The sequence below is a fragment of the Haemaphysalis longicornis genome, unplaced genomic scaffold (assembly GCF_048455015.1).
Source record: "Haemaphysalis longicornis isolate Haplotype H1 unplaced genomic scaffold, Haemaphysalis longicornis Haplotype H1 scaffold_1, whole genome shotgun sequence".
NCBI lineage: Eukaryota > Metazoa > Arthropoda > Arachnida > Ixodida > Ixodidae > Haemaphysalis > Haemaphysalis longicornis.
In genome coordinates this window covers 62,673,946-62,695,030 of record NW_027526203.1, presented here as the reverse complement: position 1 = coordinate 62,695,030, position 21,085 = coordinate 62,673,946, and the positions used below count along the sequence as shown (strand labels likewise).

General features: G+C 51.5%; 1 protein-coding gene and 1 pseudogene across 1 annotated transcript in view; both read left to right on the top strand.

The window, feature by feature from the left end:
- The window catches only part of LOC144174863 (uncharacterized), a 162,313-nt pseudogene that overhangs the window by 114,689 nt on the left and 26,539 nt on the right, over positions 1-21,085 (top strand).
- LOC144176720 (cytochrome P450 3A5-like) overlaps positions 20,690-21,085 on the top strand; it is a 109,255-nt gene continuing 108,859 nt past the window's right edge. Inside the window, exon 1 of the mRNA XM_077705226.1 lies at positions 20,690-21,006. The gene's annotated coding sequence lies outside the window, so the exon portion shown is untranslated. The remainder of the gene's footprint in view (positions 21,007-21,085) is intronic.

The window sequence follows — 21,085 nt, the reverse complement described above, 5'->3', positions numbered from 1 at the left end:
CGGGCCACTACGCGGCCGCATGCCCTCCCCCAGGTGCTCGCGAATTGAGCGTCTAAAGGTCCAACGAGACGAAAGATCTAACAAGATGAAACGTCCCGCAGTGGATATTCCGTCTCGATGGACCTATCATCTCGTTGGACGTTCAGGCTCTATCGGACCTTCCGTCTCCGTGGATTTTCGTCTCGTTGGACATTTAGGCTCTTACTATTAAATGAATGTCCGGAGCACTCTAAAGTTAGCTTCAATGATCTCTACGCAATATAGTTTTGGGACCTTCTGCATTCTCACATGGAATAACTTTTACGCGATAATTTGAAGTGAAATGCACGCCTGGCACGTCTTATTTACGCCGTAAAATTTCGGTCTGTCTGCAACGCTATTGACGAAAGCAAGCTTGGTCACGAGTACGTTGCTGAGAGTGCCGAAATAGCACTTCATTTTTTTCATTGGGGCCTGTTTTATCATTCGGGAAACTGTACGGGTTTTTCTAGTTTTTTTGGTGTGCGCTAATATCAGCAAAAAAATAACGTTCCCGAGCTTCATGCGCATGGCACGCACTCGAGCGCTAAGCAAACAAGCAAACAGTCACGTGCTCTTCCATCCAAAAAAGGAGGGCGCTACGACAGTAGCCTGACACTCACCGGGTACGCGTGTGAGTGTCCGTCAAGTGCTCGCAACCCGTAAGAGGCGGTCGATGCGGATAAGGGTTGTATGTTCTGAGTTGGGTCTCATCAAGGCGTCAGTTTGATGTGTCATTTGTCATGCGAGATTTCACATATTAATCAGTTATTGAGATAAAACAACCAACTTGAATATCTTCCCTTCTGATATTTTGTTTATATTTCGAGCCCACTTATTAATAATTTACACCATCTTCCCGCGAGGGGAACCATGGGGTAGATGCGACGCATCGGGGGTTGCCGTTGCGTTTCCGTTATGTTAGCGATGTCAGCGTGTGGATTGCTGTTGTTGTGTATCCTATTTACGCAGCATGTTCACCCCCGATGCGTCGCATCTACCCCATGGTGCCCCTCGCGGGAAGATGGTGTAAATTTTTAACCGAGCGCAAGCTGCGCGCTAGCACACAGCTGGCACGGCGACGGGAGCGAGAGCAGCCGAGCGCAAGCTGCGCGCTGACCGCGCTGACGCACAGATGGCGCTGCGGTGAGAGCGGTGGAGCGCGCAGCTGCCGCGGTGAGGAGAATGGGGGAGGGATGCGGACTACGCCACGACAACGTGGGACAAGGCGAGTTAAAGAGATGCGTTGCATCTAAAACGACGTTATTGTGCTTCACGCTGTCACAAGAGCAAGCCGAAATACAAGCTTCAAGCCATGGAAGGATCATAGTATTCACTTTTCAAATGTGGAAACTTTTCACAAACCGTCTTTTCACTGATTCCCTTTCCTCATCTGTCCGCAACACTTGTGTGCTTGATGGGCCCATGAGGGCCTAAGTGGTGTTCGGGGTGTTTCCCCACGCCCGGAAATGACCCATCCAAAATGTCCCAAAAAGGTTCGCGGCGTCCACGAGGGAGACGCCGCGACGGGTTCGACTCACCGACAAAGGCGACGACAGGCTCCAAAGGGCCAGAGCGAACCAGGACATTTATTGGCCGAGTGGTACAGCGCATAATGAACGCCAAGACAGGGTTAAGAACTACACTGTACCGACGCGCGCCTCAAGCGGGCCGCGACGGCTGAGGCGACACGTGGCTGCCGGCAAGGTTGGACTAGCCCACCTCGCGCGTCCGGTCGGGGTCAGGGGCCCCGCTCCGGACGGGTGGCGGCGAAGGTGCGGACGAGCCGCGAGCCCCAGTGTTCCCTACACTCTATCACCATCTCCTTTCCGTGCGCCCGAACCAAGAGCAAGAGAGAGAGAGAGAAAGTGTTTATTAACATGAAAATATTTACAGGGCGAAGTTTTGCCTCTCGGTAGAGGGCACAGGTCTCGCCGGGGGAAGAAGGAGTGAGAGGGAATTGTTGATTAAGTATGATAACAGGCTATGTAAAGACTATGTATAAAAGGCTATGTACAGACTATATACATACGCTCTCAGGTTACCTGCAGCCTATTTACACACACACGCACTCACACATACACAGCCACGCACACAAGAGGGCTAACAGGGGGTGGATGGCCGGTGGGTTCTGGTTTCAACAGTTCATGGGCGGGTGTTGAGGCCTGACTCGTCGAGGTACGAGAGAAGCAGCCTGAAGGCCTCCCGGTGCAGCATGAAGGGCCCCCTAGGACGCAGGATGTCCTCTGCGGTGCTTGATGGTAGCCCCAGCCGCCGGTACCCAGACACCAGTTTGTTTCGGGCACCAGCGTACGCAGGGCAGGAGCAGAGAATGTGATCCAGTGTCTCGGGGTCGGGGCAGTGGGCACAGGTGGGTGTGGCCTTGCGGCCCTGCCTGTGGAGGCGTGCTGCTGTGTTGTAGCAGCCGGTGCGGAGCCGGAGGAGGAGGGACCGCTCAGACTGGGTTATCCCTCTGGTGGGAAGGAGCCGCGGGGCCTCGCCGGTGGCCACTCTTTTGCAGGGGTGGCGGGCAGTCACCTCACGCCTGATGACGTCCCTGGCAACATAATAGCGCACCAGGGACGCAGAAACTGGGGTCGTTGGGGAGTGGTGGGCTGCTTTGGCTAATTCGTCTGCAGCCTCGGTACGCGCGCGCCGCGTTTATAAGGCGCGAGGGAGAGGAGGCAGGTTCCCGGGCGAGGAGGAGCGACAGCGGCGGCGGGACAGTTGGTGCCCGCCGGCGCGTCGGCCCGCGAGAAAGCGCGCTGGTTTGAACGCTGCGCTCGCGGGAGGAAGAAAGGGAATCTAGCGGATCCCCACACACTAGAAATTTGGCGATGCCATCGGCAGCATAGACTCAGCACTAGGACATACAGGGTGTTACATCAATAAATGGAACACGTTAAAAACATTTCCTGAGCGCATCGCTTCTCCGTTCGCGCTCAAACTTCGCACGGAGGTGGCATTTTGTAGTCTATTTTCTTTGGCACTGGAACAATATAATATGGATTTTCGACTATGGCAAATGGCGGCCATTATGGACGGGCAAGCTGATCTTGGATCGATGGTGCCACCTGACATATACAAGAAAAAACGAGCGATGGCGATTTACGGTAGGGAGAAGACGAATGAGGTAGCAGACGATCGGAAAACCTCTTTTGTCCATAGCTTAAGATGGCCATAAATAATTTCATAGCAGCTACTACAAATCATAATTCTGAATTCCTGCGGTTCATTGTTGTAGATACCAGACATCTATTTTCAGTTCAGCTGTCGTCTGCTGTGCCAGGTTACCCCACTTTCCGAAGTAAGGCTTACGATTCTTTGTTCACGTTTGTTGCTTTGTACTTGTTTTTCTTCTATTATTATTCTGTGCGTGCGTGTCTGTGCTTGTGACATGGCGTCATGAGATCACTCACAGCATACGAAAAGGCATATCCTGTTCACCTGCAGTTAACGATATCATGGCGTCATGTCACAAGCACAGAATGTTCGCCGTTCGGCTGGCTTGAGAGGCAGGTAAGGTGTGCCGTACAAAACGTGCCTTATGAAAAAAGCTTAAGTCAGATGATTTGGTTGGCTGGGTCATGGTGCGTTGAAGTTCTAGTACTGCATGGAAGCCTGATCCGTCCTGTGGGATGGTGGGATGGTGAGTCCGAGTAGGCTCAAAGCCAACTGCACTCAAAACTTCAACCTCCTGAAAACGTTATTTCCGCATAGTCGGCCTAACAAGACTACATGCATGCTTAGGCAAAATGGCTAAGTGTTCGTGTTCTGGGGGACTACTTGACCTTTCCCCAATCATTACACCCTTTAGGGACTAAATGTGAGTGGACGAACGGTTATTCCGGCACCCCGTTGGTCTGTTCCGATACTCCCCAGGGATGGACAACTATAGTTGAATCGAAGGAGTGAACAAGAGAGAGCGCCAGCCGCCGATGCTGCTCGAATGCAATTATTTGTTCTCATAGCGGTTCATATGATTTTGTGAGCACGTTAATTCTAGTCAACCATTAAGGAGTGCTCCAGCTAACTCGGGAAAATATATCCCATACGTTACTAAAAGTATCAGTTGAGCGTAAGTTCATTTTCTAGCTTAAGAGTAATTGGCAAAAAAACGTGATTGCCGTGCCAGTCTTCACACGCCATTAATTATACGATGGTATTCTGTGCAGCGAACAAACAGATAAGTCTTATAGATTTCCATACACACTTTCTTGTTTGTTTTGTGGTGGAACTATTTTGAGGAGGTTTACGAAAGCCATCCCACGGCAGGTTCATGTGTAACGCTTTAAATTGACGCAAAAGTGAGGCCTGTACACGACTACCTGCGCTGTCACAACGCTCTTTTTTTTGGCACAGCACACTTGAACCCATCGCTATTGGCTTAATCTGCACATAAAATTCGTGTCTTAAATAAAACAGTGAGGCCTTCAGACTCGCTTGTGGTCTGAATGTCCAACGAGACGAAAGGTCCAACGAGTCGAAAGGTCCCATTCGTCACGTGATCAGCGAGCCTGAATGTCCAACAATACGAAAGGTCCAATCGAGCCTGATTGTCCAACGAAACGAAGGATCCACTGAGACGAACGGTCCAGCAATACTAAGGCCCCACTGTTTCATTCAGGACACGCATTTTTTTTAAAGATTAAGCAAATAGCGATAGGTTAAAGTGTGTTGTGTCAAACGTTACACTAGGTTAATAAAATGAGTGTTGTGACAGTGCCGGTAGTCGTGTGCAGGCCTCACTTTTGCGTCAATATAACGGGTTGCACGTGAACGTGCCGTACCGGATGGCTTTCGTCAATCTCCTCAAAATAGTTCCACTACAAAACAAGTAAGAAAGCGTGATTTTGAGTATGGAAATCTATAAGACTAATCTGTTTGTTCGCGGCACAGAGTGCAATCGTATGATTAATGGCTTGTGAGACTGGCCCGGAAATCACAAAATTTCGCCAATTACTCTTAAGTCAGAAAAAACGAACTTCTGCTCAAGTGATTTTTTTAGCAACGTATGGGCTATCTTCTCGAGTTAGCTGGAGCACTCTTTAATGGTTGACTAGAATTAACGTGCACACAAAATCAGCTAAACCGCTTTGAGAATAAATAATTGCATTCAAGCAGCATCGGCGGCTGGCGCTCTCTCTCTTGTTCGCTCCTTCGTTTCAAGCATAGTTGGGCATCCCTCAATAGTTGCATGTTACTCCATCCGAGAGTGATCCTAGAGCGATATCCGACAGCGATATCCGACAGCGGTATCCATTATCCCGATGTCCATTAGGAAAATATTAAACATGTGTTAAAACAGGGATTTCGGGACAAAATATACAGCCAGTATTTTGCGGACAGCAATCCATGGTTGGAGGGCTACTGATTAATTGATGACGCCTAATGATCTATAACGTGCGCTCAAATGTAGACACACTGATGCTTTTGCGTCTTCTACGTTACCCTGCGTAGAAACCCACCGCTAGTTTGTGCTGAGTGGCGCAGCACAAACTTGCAGTAAATTAAACATAAAAGAAAGATGGGCATAGTAAATGAAACGTATTGTGCGGATGTGCGCAAATAAGTACTGTGGTGCTCTTGAACCGAAGAGGCCGGGTATTTCTTATTACGTCACCGCTGTCGTAGTGTGGCGGGAAATTTATATCTTTTTCAGTTTTTTGTATTGTTCTTCGGTTAAAAAAAACGTCTTTCAGGGCTGGTATGGAGTTGAGTGGGTGATTAAAGGCTGGCTCCATCGAAATATACTGTTGCATTTGGCATTCTTAAACCCTTTAAAAAACAGACATATAACGACCTGGACAAAGAAAAATGAGAGAGAATTATGAAGACGTGGCAGCAGGGGTTTCCCCGAAATTCCGAGTATATATGCGCACAGGTTGCTATTTCCTTTTAGTGTTTCGACTTCGCGCACAAATTTATGCTAGTTTCTTTGTTACGCTGGTCGACTGAACACAAGCTAAACGTATCTGCCTTTTGAAAATTCCGCTTACCGATGCGTAAGTGCTAAATTTGGCGAGTAAGCTTTAAGGACGATTTTTTCTAAGTTCTAAAGCTCATACCTCGCGATTATGCAGAAGTGTAAATTGATAGAATTACTGCAAAAAGTATTTACCGAATTTGTGCAACACGTACAGTATGCACAACCAAGAGCACCAAATATAGTTTTACCGAAGGCTTGAAGAAGCTCTGAGCCTATATGGTCAAAATATTTACCTTTTCAGATTCCTGCTTGGTAAGAAGTTTAAAGTGGGAACAAATTCAAAACTAAATGGAAAATATCTGGTGCAGCTGTCCATTTTCTTTCCTTTTTCTAGCGTGTATTTTACGGCTAACGCTGGTCATCGCATTTTTCACGGAAATGTATTAGGTTAAGCTATAGTGCAAAACTTTTGGAAAGATAAACGCAGATTGTTGGCGCACACCATCAAGCATTTTTAGGCCCATAGGAGCCTTAAAATTATATCGTATGTCTTTTGTATGTATGCTTCGTTTAAATATTGTTTAAAAAGTTAATTGTTCTCATGCGAACTCTCTATTTTAAGTTGACTTAATAAAAAGTGGTTATTAGTGAAATAGGGTAGGCCTTCACACATGCAATGAACCAAAATTAATGAGAGACATTACTGATATACCATGAGTGCGCCTTGGTGAGAAAGGGAGCCGTATCAAAACTTTTGGCGCGATCTTATTTGTTGAGTTTTGTTGCACACCCCGTAATGTGCGAAAAAAAAAATGGCCAAGTTTTACTAGAAATCAGTATCACGCAGAAGTTATGAATGTTTGCGTTTGAACCAATCGCCAAAAATAATAATTCTGAGAAAGTCAACCAGAAAGAATTCCAAGAAGCCCAGCGCATGCACAAGATAAGCCTAAATTGCAGCAAGCTCAGTCTTCGGTCATGCTCTCGTCTGATTTATATCATGCTACATTGAACTAGCTAAACAATGAGCCTCTAGGTCAGTCTCGCAGTTCGACTTCCTTGTATTGCTTGCTGGAAAACTTTTATTTGTTTGCCTAGTGTTCTATACTTACCAGATTATGGCTGCCAGTAAGAACAGATAGTAGACAGAGTAAGCCATCCAGAAAGCAATGAACTGCTTTTCTGACGTGTCCTCAAAGCCTCCGGAACTCTAACAACACATCCAAAATATTGCGCATCCGCATGGTCAGAATTTTAGGATTCCAGTTGATAAATACTTTGGCGAGAAGAGTCTTAGGGCATTATGACATTTTTGTACGTGGCATTCTTTTTATAATAACCAGAAAAGAACTGCAAGTCAGGGATATTTGTGTTACGCGCAAAACTGGAGTACTGACACGAAATTTCATAGCTGAGATGACTATGTAAAAGGCTTCCTTTGTATATGGAGATGTGTCCCACCACGTTTCAGCAGTAACCGTTAAATATAACGTATTGCCCCTACGCAACTGCTGTTCACCAGAACCGAAAAACGCTTTTAATGAGGAGAACTTGTTCCTTGCTCTTTTAACTAGAGAAACACGGATGACCGGGTTGCAATGAATCTGTGGCGTTGTGCACTAAATACATTTTCACTAAATACAACACTGCAATACACATTTTCTACTGACAATTTCGTCGCGGCATGGTAGCGCATTCTGCTCCTTGGCTATTGCTCCGGGAGTCGGAGTTGCGATCCCTGCTGGTGCTAGGTTCATTTCTTTTTAAAGCAAAGCTTTCTACCTCTACCCCCCAAGGGTTCTTTCGCGACAGTTGGTGTCACCAGAAAACTCCAGCGAACAAATAAAAGAATTTACTGGCACCGCCGGGAATCGAACCTGGAACTAATACACTAACAAAGCGAGGGCCCGTTGTCTTGCCGATTCAGCTACGAGCCCACGCGAAGACAGGGAAGACAGGTGGTGTACTCGCCAAGCACATCTACGGGTTTACCCCCTTCGTTCTCGCTGAATGCCACGTGAAAGCGTCACGCGACCACTCACGCCCGTCTAGCGGCCCTGTCTGCACCTTGCTCATGTGCTAAGAGTTACAAAAATTAAAGGAAGCTCACACCAATGCATGGCATCTCATTTCCAGTACGCCAATGTGCTAAAGCCTGTGGCCGGCAGTGTTCGCGTAAAAATGCACAGCTCCTTGTCGTCCGCCCTCACGCCAAATCAAGGAATACATTCAAATACTCCTTGATGGCCAGACCATCACTCCAAGCCCCAGCATCAAGATCATGGGCCTACATTTCGAGGCTAACACCAAGAGTGACGTCTCCTTGCATCGCCTCAAAAACAGCATTAATCAAATCATACACATGATCAGGCGAGTTGCCACCAAGAGGCGAGGCCTAAAGGAATCCGGTACCTTTCGAATAATTGAAAATTTTGTCCTCTCGAGAGTCACTCACGTCAACCCCTTGTCTTCTTCTCGACAAGGAAAACATACAGACGGTTTATGTAATGATTAGAAAGGTGGTCGAGCAGGCCATTGGTCTTCTTATGAGTGCGTCCACACAGAGGCTGCTTAGCACGGGGCTCCACAACACGGTGGAAGAGCTGATAGAACGCCATATTTCTAACCAGAAGGTCCGACTCAGGACTGCGGTGGGTAACCGCATGCTTCACCAGATTGGCTGGGCAGCCCAGAATGTCACTCCGCTTGACGTACTTCCAGACTCTTGGCGACTAAAACTAAAGATGCTCCCTTTGCTTAGAAATATGAACCCCTCACATGACGAGGGTTACCGAAATGCACGGGCTCAAGCGCTACACACCGCCCTCGGTGGGGATCGCGCAGTTATCTACACAGACGCCTGCAAATATCGAGGGCAGCAATGCGCCATCATCGTGGCTACCTCCAGAACCAACCTCCTTGCGTGTACCTCGCTTAGGACCCAACAAATGACGCCAGCAGAAGAGGCAGCCATCACTTTGGCTCTCACTCAATCAGGGGTTCGGAGGGTAGTCACCGATTTCCAGCAAGCCTACTGGAATTACCACTCGGGTTGGGTGTCCTGACCTGCACTGCGCGTGCTAAAAAACCACTCCCCAAACGGTTAAATTCAGCTCATCTGGACACCCCCTCACGCTTCAATAAAGGGCAACAAATACTCCCACCCAACGAGCCTGCGCTTTTACCTCCCGTGCCATGGAGCTGCACGAGGACAGTCACCCGCTTGTCACGTTCAGGTTGATAACCCAGCATTATCGCCTTCTGAGACTGACCGTACCTTCGCCTTGCCCTGACCTTTCCAGAGAACAACAAACTACCCTACGACTCATAAAATCACGGCTCCTTCTGACAGCCTACGCGTCTTCACCTAATGCATCCGAATCGCTACGACGCTGAATGTAAATTTTTCTCAGAAGTAGGAACACTCCGCCCCGTAATCGGGGTGTCCAACTTTAGCCCTGAGCACACTCCTCTCTTTCTGTCAACTACCCAACAAGAGCAATGGGAGATGTTGCTGTCCAGCCCCTCTCTACCTACCCAGCTTCAGCGGGTAGACGTAACACAGGCCGCGCGGAGTGCAAATGGGCCCCACAGAAGAAGGAATCATTCCCCAGGGCTGCACTCTGGGCCGTTCAGAAATTTGAACAGAAATATTTCTTCTTCTCCACCTCCTTCTGTGCCGCAAATCTCATCGCCTCCGTCCGCGGCGCAGAGACGGAGAAGTCAGATCGTCTAACACCGGGTTGGAGCTTACTTTAATTTTATAAAAAAAGTTTCCACTCTTGTGCTACAATACAATTCAACCGAAAACCGTTCATGCATCATGCATTGATTTAACCTTACCAAGAATATGTCTTTGAAGTATTAAATGGTGTGGTTAAGTGCATTTCACTTCTCTCTGGTTTTACTATTTGTCGAGCGATGTGAGTGAATTAAAGTGACGTCGCATGGGTAATCGTTATGGATGCCGTTTACAGCTTTGCTTTCCAACCACATTCACGGGGTGGATTGGCGCTATTTTTTTTTTGCGACTCCCTTTCACCATTTCGTCCTTTGGGGAGTGTGGAAGAACGTCCAGGGAGGCAAGGGAGGAGGCCGTCGTCAATAAAAAGCACATATATTTACATTATGTACAGGGAACAGTCTAAAAAGCGTCCATCTTGTAGCCGCGCCTGGTCGTCTTCGTCTTCTTCCTATGCGTCTGTTGCGCGCGGTACTTGCATCATCTTCATCGTCATTGAAAGTTCCAACAGGGAGTATCGGAAGTGACCAACCGGGTGGCGTACTAACCGCTCGTCCACTGTCCCTGTGTCCACTGCCCCTGTACGCTCAACTGATACTTTTAGTAACGTATGGGATATATTTTCCCGAGTTAGCTGGAGCACTCCTTAATGGTTGACTAGAATTAACGTGCTCACAAAATCATATGAACCGCTATGAGAACAAATAATTGCATTCGAGCAGCATCGGCGGCTGGCGCTCTCTCTTGTTCACTCCTTCGATTCAACTATAGTTGTCCATCCCTGGGGAGTATCGGAACAGACCAACGGGGTGCCGGAATAACCGTTCGTCCACTCACATTTAGTCCCTAAAGGGTGTAATGATTGGGGAAAGGTCAAGTAGTCCCCCAGAACACGAACACTTAGCCATTTTGCCTAAGCATGCATGTAGTCTTGTTTGGCCGACTATGCGGAAATAACGTTTTCAGGAGGTTGAAGTTTTGAGTGCAGTTGGCTTTGAGCCTACTCGGACTCACCATCCCACCATCCCACAGGACGGATCAGGCTTCCATGCAGTACTAGAACTTCAACGCACCATGACCCAGCCAACCAAATCATCTGACTTAAGCTTTTTTCATAAGGCACGTTATGTACGGCACACCTTACCTGCCTCTCAAGCCAGCCGAACGGCGAACATTCTGTGCTTGTGACATGACGCCATGATATCGTTAACTGCAGGTGAACAGGATATGCCTTTTCGTATGCTGTGAGTGATCTCATGACGCCATGTCACAAGCACAGACACGCACGCACAGAATAATAATAGAAGAAAAACAAGAACAAAGCAACAAACGTGAACAAAGAATCGTAAGCCTTACTTCGGAAAGTGGGGTAACCTGGCACAGCAGACGACAGTTGATTGATTGTAGGGTTTAACGCGCCGACGCAACACAGGCGATCAGGCGCGCCGTAGTGGAGGGCTCAGGATAAATTTTGACCGCCTGGGGATCTTTAACGGGCGCCGAAATCTTGTACACACGGGCGTTTTTGCTTTTCGCCTCCATCAGAAAAGCGGCCGTCGCGGCCGGAAATCGAACCTGCGTCCTCGTGCTCAGCAGCACAATGCCTTAGCCACTGATCCGCCGCGTTGGGTTTTCATGGATGACCATTACTATTCTAGCACAAGCGCTGGTTTTTGCTTAATGAATTCACAACTCCAGAAAAACGTGACAATCACACACGTGGGGGTGGCCTCGTGACTGAAAAGTTGCGGTGCTACGCCCTGGATTGCTTGCTCTATTCCTGATCGACTAGACTGTAATTGTTTTCTTCAAACAAGGTGTCCTTCCTTAACTGAGTTAAATTCATCAACGACCTTCCACTGTACGCATCGCCCCTGTTTTGATCCATCCGTAGCTTTGGTGCATTAAGCCCGAATAAGATATTTTTTCTAAATTTGTTAAAATGCTCGCCCTGCGCTGTGGATATCTCGCATTTGACACATTGATGCTCCGAGCTTTCTCTCACTCTGGCCGCCCATCCAGGAGGCCTCAGGAGAATGACCGATAGCCGCATTTAACAGCGCAACCGGACACGAAAACAATTCCCAAGCTTCATGCGAACGAAAACCGCTGCCAAGTGTGTGAAATCCTCGCAGTGAGCCAACTGCTGAAACGATACGTGACATAAATTAGGGCCTGATGAAGTTGAAGACATCATAAAAGCAGGCTTACTCGGGGAAGGTACCTCTTGGCAAGCCTGCTGAAAAATAGGATTGTTATAACGTGCTGACCTCAACGCTCTCGCAGGGCCTGCACGTGGAGCATGGTGCTACGTTGAGCATGGACTAGAATGGATGGACAGACAATGGTATTCCTATAGGCTGAAGACACTCGCACTTCAAATCAGCCTGTTTTATTAACGAGTGCGCTCCCATATTGGCTGTACAGAGATCACACACCGTTGCCGCGGCTGAAGAGTATTGTAGGTTACTGTCTACCCGACCGGTACCGCCGACACGCCCACAAGTGCCCCCTCCGAAGTCCCGCTTGCGGCATCTGCCGCCATCGACCTTCTCTTTTCCATATACGAACTCAACGCAGCCATTTCTCGTGCGAACTAACGTTCTTCACCGGGTCAAGACGAAATAACTTACGAGGCCGTTTCTCATCTGTCCCATCACTGTCGATTGCGTCTCCTAGATTATTATCATTCAATCTGGCTCTGTGGCACAGTACCTTCCCAATGGAAACTAGCTAAGCTAGTGGCCATCCTAAAACCTGGTAAACCACCATCGACTTATGACACTTTCGGACCAATAGCTTTGCTAAGCTGTGTCGGCAAAATTATGGAGAAAATGATATTCAACAGAATGGCCTGCTACCTTGAGAGCAGAAAACTCTATCCGCCTCAGATTAACTGCTTTCGCGAAAATAAAGCAGCCATTGACAACGTGGTTGGCTAGTTTCATCTCTGGAAGAAGAATTACATAAAGTATATAGGCAATTGCGCAGCCACCGCCATTGCTCTCACCCTAGTGTCAGCCGGGGTTGAGGCCACCTGGAGGAGGGAGCCCAGCACGTGGGGATCCGACCATTACCCGCTGCACATCGCACCACCCGACAGGACAGCCAAGCGAGCCGCACTGCACCACGTCACCCACTGGGACCTGTTCCAGCGCCGCCTTGCCGAGCAGGACCTGGGGGAAGGAGCCGAGCTGTTCCGGGGCCTGGTTTGCTGCGCCAGACAAGCCAGGCAGAGCTGCACAGTAGCCGAGGGGGCCACCACGCCGGACCTGAAGCTGCTGCAGCTGCGGGCGGTGCGCAACCGTGCGGAGAGGAAGGCCCAGCGCTCGGGGGAGCGGACGGACTGGACAGCATACCGGCGAGTGGATGCGGCTTGCCGCCGTCACGCCAACCGCCTGAGCCGGCAGCGCTGGGCCGACCTATGCGTCAGCTCGGAGGCCGACCCACGCTGCCGCCGCCTCTGGGGCATCTTCAACGCCGTCCTGAAGCCCCAGAGAAACCGCAACCCCCTGGCTGCCATGGCCATCCGCAAGCAGGCCAGCTTTGCGGAGTTGGCCAACCTCTTCGCTGCACACTTCCTGCCGCCACACCAGGCGGAACCAGGGCCCGCTGCTGCTGTTGCTGAGACGGAGGAGGTACTTCACCCCCTCAACAACGCCCCTATCATGGAGACTGAGCTCCGCAGTGCCCTCCGCAGCTGCAAGCGTAAGTCGGCGCCAGGGGCGGACGGCCTCACCTACCAGATGATGCGCAATCTGGATGAGGTGGGGTTCGGCCGGCTCCTGGCCGCCTACAACGTCATTTGGGACGCGGGCCGGCTGCCACCAGAGTGGCTGCAAGCCATCTTGCGGCCTATCCCAAAGCCAGGCAAGGGCCTTGTGGCAGTCACGGCGTACCGGCCTGTCGCCCTCACATCCTGTGGCTGCAAGCTGCTCGAACGGATGGCACTGCAGAGGATGGAGGCCATCGCAGCGGAAGAAGAGGCCATCCCCGAGCAGCTAACGGGCTTCCGGAGGCACCGGGCAGCCACCGACTCCATCGCCGACGTCGTGGCGGCCCTTGAACACGCCATGGCCTCCAAGCAGGTGGCGGCCTTGGTGCTGCTGGACGTGAAGGGCGCCTTCGACAACCTGCAGCGTCGTGCCATCTCCCTGGCCATGGAGGAGGCTGGCATTGGGGGCAAGCTGCGGGGCTTTGTCGAGGCGTTCCTGACGGGCCGCACGGCGCAGGTGCAGGTGGGAGACGCCCTGTCAGCCCCCCAGCCGGTGGACGTGGGCACCCCACAGGGCTCCGTCATCAGCCCCTTCCTCTTCAACCTGGTGATGGCCGCCCTGCCAGGCTGCCTGCCCAGAGGAGGGGGCCACCGAGTGTACATTTCGGTGTACGCCGACGACATCGCCCTGTGGGTGCTGGGGCCCAAGGGTCAGGGCCGAGCCATTGTGCGGCGGCTGCAGGCGGCCATGGATGCAGTCCGGGCCAAGCTGGCGGGCGTCGGCCTACAGCTGTCGGCGTCAAAGACACACGCCATGCTGGTGCATCCAGACGCCGCCGCCCGTGCACGGACCCGGCGCCTGACCATCGATGGTGAGGAGCTCCAGTGGAAGACCAGGGTGCGGTACCTGGGACTCACCCTGGACCACCGGCTGAACTTCCGGCAGGCAGCCAAGGAGCTCCGAGCCACGGCGCAGCTGGCCACCACGGCGGTGCACAAGATGGTGGCCCGGGACAGGGGTTGCTCACAGCGGACGGCTCTCCGGCTGTACAACGCCTCCGCTGTGGGTCTCCTCATGTATGCGCTGCCGCTGGTGAGCCTGCGGAAACCGACCTGGCGGCAGCTGGAAAGGGATCACCGCAAGGGGGTCCGCGCTTGCCTCGGCCTGCCCCAGAGCTCGTCGTGCGAGAAGACGCTGGCCGAGGCGGGGGCGTGGAACCTCCAGATGACGGCTGACCGGCGGGCGCTTGGCCAAATTGACCGGCTGCGGCGCGCCGAGGGGGGCGGCCCGCTGCTGCAGCGACTGAGGGGCCACCACCGCTCGCGCATGGGGCGCATGCTCGCGCTCTACGAAGAGGTGGTGGCCCCCGTGGATGCGCAACCTGGTGGCCCGGCTCCTGCTCTGACAGCTGAAGTGAGGCTGGACATCCCAGGCCTGCGCAGCAAGCGGCGGACGCCCCCATGCGGACAACTGCAGCTGACACGGGGCGTCGTCTGGGGCGATCTCGAAAGCCACACCCTTGTCTACACGGACGGCTCGGTGCGGCAGCAGCAGGGGTCGGCCGCAGCGGCCGCCTTGCTGGGAGAGGCCACCCGGCAGGCGCGGCTGCCCTATGCCTCATCTTCGGCCAGAGCTGAGCTGGTGGGTGTCGGACTGGGCCTGGACCTGCTGCTGGAGGTGGAGCCCTTGCCCGAGCGCTGTGCCCTGCTGTGCGACTCCCGGGTGTCCCTGGCGCGTCTACGGGACGGCGACTCGCACTCCCTGTTGGTGCGGGGCATCCTGGAGAAAGCGGCGCAGCTGGCAGACCGGGGCACTCGGCTGTGCCTTCAGTGGGTGCCCGCCCACATCGGCCTGGACGGAAACGAGCGGGCAGACGAGCTGGCCGCCGGGGCTCACGCGCTGCCTCCCTCGGACATGTTGGCCCAGGCGGCAGTGGACGACGCCCGCCTGCTCATCCAGCGACACCTCCGCACCGGGCATCCAGACCCGCGGCTGTGTGTCGGAGGGGGTCTGCCGCCTGTGCGGGCATCACGCCTGCCTCGTCGACTGCGCTCGGCCGTCCTGCGCCTCCACGTGGGGACCGCGTGGACGTCAGAGCGGAAGCACCGACTGGGGCGGGTGCCCAGTCCCGCCTGCACTCACTGCCGAGCGCCCGTGCAGTCCCTGCCGCATGTACTGTACGAGTGCCCCAAGTTTGCGGCAGGGCGGGCGGAGCTTCTGGCCGTGCTCCGAGGGGTGCGGCCGCTCGAGGAACTGCTTTGGCCCCCAGGAAATGCCAGGGAGCGGGACAAAGTGCTCGAGGCCCTGGGAGCATACCTGGGGGCCTCGGGGCTCCACAATGCACTAAGCTACAACTCTACGTAACTGCCCTGGTCGCAGTGGAGTGTAGCTGTTAGGGTAGAATTCCTGTGTGTGTGTGTGTGTGTGTGTGTGTGTGTGTGTGTGTAAGTGTGCAGGTGTCCTACTCCTTCGTGTCCCGTATTTTGATATTTATTTATTTGTCTAGTGTTTCGTTTTTTTTCTTTCACCTAACGTTGTATATAGGTTATTCTTGCCCATGTTTTATATATTTATGTTAGCCCTCTACCCTATCCCCCTATTCCTATGTACTCTTTCCTCCCTATCCCACCTCCCCTACACCAGCAGGCGTTCCGGTGTCCGCCCCGAGGCGAGACAATTTACGCCTGTTGGTGGACCTTCCTTTCTTGTTTTTGTGCAATAAATACATACATACATACATTGCCGTATTTTTAGGCATCAAATCGGCATTTTATTCCGCTTTTCATGATGCCATTCTGACATCCCTTGCTGCTCTTGGGTTTGGTGGAAAACTTTACGTTTGGATTTCAAGTTACCTGCTAGAGCGACAACGTTTCATGTCCACACCGGATGGCCCAACTTCCTATTATACTATACAAAAAAGGAGTACCTCAAGGAGCCGTCTTGAGCCCTCTGCTCGTTAATCTTACTCTTATTCACCTAAAGCGAGTATTCCCACCTGGCGTCCCCGTCACACTTTATGCGGTCGATATCTCGATCTGGAGTGCGTCGCGATCGCGTCGTACTACGCAGCAAAGGCTACAGAAAGCTCTCGCAAAAATATCTGCGTACCTTTCACCGAGAGGACTCCACCTTTCTTCCGAGAAAAGTTTCGTCATTGCTTTTACTCGCAAACACATGAAATGATATCCACTGGTTTTCGGAGGCCGCACCCTACAATATATGCGAACCCGAAGATTCCTCGGAAACTTTATAGACCGGAACCTTTCCTGGGCACCGGAAGGGAAGAAACAACGTACAAAAATCATCGAAATTTCAAAATCCTGGGGTATCTCGCCGGCAGTCGCTGGGGCAGTGACTGTCGCTCTATGGTACTGTTCTGCAAAGCCTATGTCCACGGTCTACTGCGTTACAGCCTGCCTGTCCTCCAGAAGCTTCCGCCCACAAGCAGAAAGCAGCTAGATGCGGGCAAAAACAACTGCCTCCGCATCTGCCTCAGCCTCCCGAAAGGGTCGTCGTGCTTAGAAACGATCGCTGAAGCTGGCTGCCTGCCTCTGGACGTGATTCGACTCCAGGAGACTGTGCGAATACATCTGCGTCATCGGCTGCACGCCAAAAGCCATATACTAACACGCATGGTTGAAAATGGTAATTCGAGTTTCAGGCAAACACTCAGGACGCTAAATCTTTCTGTTCCCTCCAAGACACCAAAAGCAGTGTCGTCTAATTTACCACCCTGGACCCTTTCGCCCCTCCATACCAGATGCAGGATTCCCGGAATCGACTCCAAAAAGAGCATGCCTCAATGTGGACTCCTACAATTAACAGTTTATCTTATCAGCCGGCTGTACTCTGAAGCAGACCACACCTGAGCGCCATTCCTCCGGAATATGTATTCCCTCTACTGGCCAGACGTTCTCCTATCGCCTCGAGCGTGAGACATCATCTATGACCGCCGAGCTTCACACCATCAAGGAAGCTATACGCTACATTTTACGCCGTCAGCCGAAGCAATGGACTTTTTTCACAGACTCGAAGTCGGCTCTCCAAAGCCTACAACGCAGCGACTGCTTCACCATTCATGAACATGAATCTCGTGACATCACATATCTGCACCACCTTGCCAACGCCGCTGGACACCGTATAGTGTTTCAGTGGCTTCCCGGTCACTGTGGTGTTCTAGAAAATAAGAAGGCGGATGAAGTTGCTCGCAAGGGCCTGGTAATGCGCAATGTGAGAAAGAATTTTTTTCACTGAGCGTGATGCCACGGATATGGCGAAGGCACTCGTTTTAGTGGAACGGAACCGTCTCTGCTCCCTTCCAGATCACCACCACGCCTTCCTACGCCACATAAACCCTGAACTCAGGATGAGACTGCCAGAGGTACTTCCGCGCCGATTAGAGACGTTATGCCACCGACTTCGTCTCAAAGCAGCGCTGACGAAGTCATGCCTGTTTCGAATTGGTGTCACCACAAACCCTTATTGCGACAACTGCGGGTCGCCGGAAACCATGAAGCATTTGCTGCTGAAATGCTCCGCATACATACACGCAAGGTGCAGTCTTATGCAGAAACTAGAGCGCCTCAGCCCAAGACCAATGACCTTGAAAGTACTTCTTAGTCTATGGCCATCTCCACCAGCTCAAAGCTGAGTACTGGAGGCGCTGTTCGACTATTTGGACGATATTGGCGTGATTTCAGTGATGTAGAGTTTACAAGACAGACTTTTAAATCCCACTATTCACAAACTGAACGCAATTTTTTTATTTTTCTGTCTTATTTTATTTCCTCTCTTTCTGCTTTCTTCTGCCCTGTAATCTATGGGACTTTTTCTCTCCCCCTTACCCTTCCCCCGCCGAGTAGCATGTCAGTGTCGCAATTCAGGCAAACATCTCGGCTTTCTCTTCTAATAAAGAGCATTCTCCCTCTCTCTCTCTTTCTCTCTCTCGCTCTGACGCACACACACAGCAGGGGGGTAAAGCGAGCTCCGAGACCGTACGAATCGTGGGCGCCGACATGATAGAATTCCCATGGTTGCCAGATCAATTGTAGTCAGCCTCCTAAAAATTTGTTCCGTAATTATTTACCTCAAACAAAGAACTGAAGCAAAATAGTTACAAATGATTGCCTCAATAATAAAAACTAGCTCTATAAAAAACTTTTAGTGTAATTAAGCTCTAATTAGCGAACAAAGAGTAAGTGCGCAGTTCGGTTTTGGTTTCGATTTTCTTTAAGTGTGCTAGGAAGTGGCAAGGCCCTTACCCCTGACTTGCGCAGTGTGTGTGTGTGCAGTCTCCAGCTCAGATCTGCGTGCGTACAAAATGTACACAACTGGTACAACTCGGATGCACGAGCTGAGCAAGTGCCTCCCCGGGCGCTTGCGAGACTGTCATTCGTTTCTTCGCGTTGAGCACCCTATCTATTACCCCTGAACTGACGCCAGAACAGCGATTCCGATCTGACCTTGACTACCGCAAGTTCACTATGGGCTACGGAGTGGCAGCCAGCCATCGTTAGCTTTTATAAATGTTCGGTTCCAGTTGTTTTATTCATTGAACTTCTTACAACTCTTCGTGCTTCGAACTTTCGCGCAAACGTTCGTGAAGGTAGAACGAAAAAATAGGTAACGAAATGCGGTTTCTTTTTTAATCTGTCACAATAAGTAAAAAAAATTACACCATCTTCCCGAGGGGAACCCTGAGGTGATGCGAAGCATCGCAGAGTTCCAATCCAATCCAATCCAAGCCAAGCCAAGCCAAGCCAAGCCAATCCAATTGAATCCAATCCAATGCCCCTCGTGAGAGAGTGTTCGCTATCGGAGAGGAGAGGGGGTGAGGCGGAGAGCGAGCTAGCTGGCGCGGCGAGGAGAATGGGGGAGGGGTGGACGCCGACAACGCCGACAACAACGCCGGATGGATGCAGGGACAAGGCGAGTGAATGAGATGCGTCGCATCTAATAAGTCAATGTTCTCTCATCGCGCGCTCTGTGCGACAAATCGCTGCCCATTTAATACTGCCCATTCAGTCCCGTAAGCTTTCCTTTTGAAGTCGTGGAAAGCAGTTAGAACTTGACGAACACAGACTGAAATAAGACGGGACACGCCGCTGACTGTATTTCGCATACTCCCTTGGCATGCATTCTTCCACTCCGTTGGCCTGCGATCGACCGCGTTCTTTCGTTCCTGTGCTTCAAAGGGCCGCGACTCTCCGGCAATATCAGCGTTGGCCCATGCGATAACTTTTTTTGTGTGTGTGTCGATAAAGGTTTTACATCCAGCTAAACCCACAGTTCCCTTCACTTCGTTTGAAAAGCATTGAGCGCCTCACAAAATGTGACAGAATGGCAAATAAAGCGGCACAGCGCAAAGATGCACGGAGATCATGACGGAGATTCATTTTTCTGCGCGGCCCAGTACGGATCAGATGATTCCTTGGCGTCCTCGCGCATGCGACCAGTCGCATTCGAGCTTGCGCGCAAGTGTTGTGTGAACGTTGCCACATCTTGCTCAAATTGTCTCAGTACATACAAGTCCCACGCTAAACCGAAAACACATCGGTTACCTGCCCACAGGAGATAAACTACGCAATGCTGTCGACGGCGCCTAACAAAATCCGCCTGGCCAGCGGTCCGCCATGTTACAATTAATCCCGGCATGCTTCGCTAGCCGGACGCGGAAACGCCACAGTAGCACGTTGACAAATGACAACCCATCACTTTCGCCGTTTTAAGTAAGCAAAAGCTCAGCTGGCAACCTTCAAATCGTTGTATCATGTCTGCCACTGTGTGTCGTACGGTTCCAATGCATTGGCTCAGCGGCGCGCTTTCCCTCTAGAGTCAGTATATTATCTCTATGACACACACCGTTGCTCCAGGCAAACTGGCACGGGTAGTCCCGATGAAAGTAGGTCGTGTGCCTTTCGCCTACTGACCGTGCGAGGAATTCGAAATAATCGCGGCCGCCACAGATTACCGCAGCAGTCGCCGCTCAGAGCGGATTCATCCCCCATTCGTTTTTGTTCTAGCGTTTGCATCTCACGGGCGTGAGGGGCTACCGTAAAAACAAGTTTACGCCACGTGATCTACATAGCTTTCGTGGCCAGGTCAAACCGCTCTCGCCACACCATTGATACGCGTGACGAAAGCAACCTTCGTTCCGTCGAAGCACGTCATAGGAGAGGCAGCGGTGGGAAAGTAGTTGGCGCGAGAAAGGCGGGAGAGGATAATCACCCGGTTCTCCATGAGGACAACAAAGGCGGAAGCAAGGCCCGGCCGGCCCCACGCGCGAAAACCTCCTTGCAGCCGAACTGTCCGCACGAGGCGGCACAGTCTTTTTAACTAACGGCACGTTAAGAGGTCAGTTCGCCGTCTGTGCTGGCGAGGAACTGGGTGTGTTTGCGGGGGCGGTTTGCGGTAACCGTCTACCGCAGGAGGCCAAATTTCTCGCAGAGGTGTGCCTGCAACGAGTGCACGAGTTTCGGTATTCCACTGGGATGCGGAACGCCGCTACATCGGGGTGAAAAATACCCGTTACTTCAACTTTGCAGCGGAGGCCCAAGTGGGTCATCTGACTAGACCAGCGCATACATTGGAATTGAGAGGTGAGCCGTCGCGGGTCTGCTCTTGCATACACGCTGGCCTCGATTTCGCCGGCTCACGATTGCTTACAGGTTCATTGAG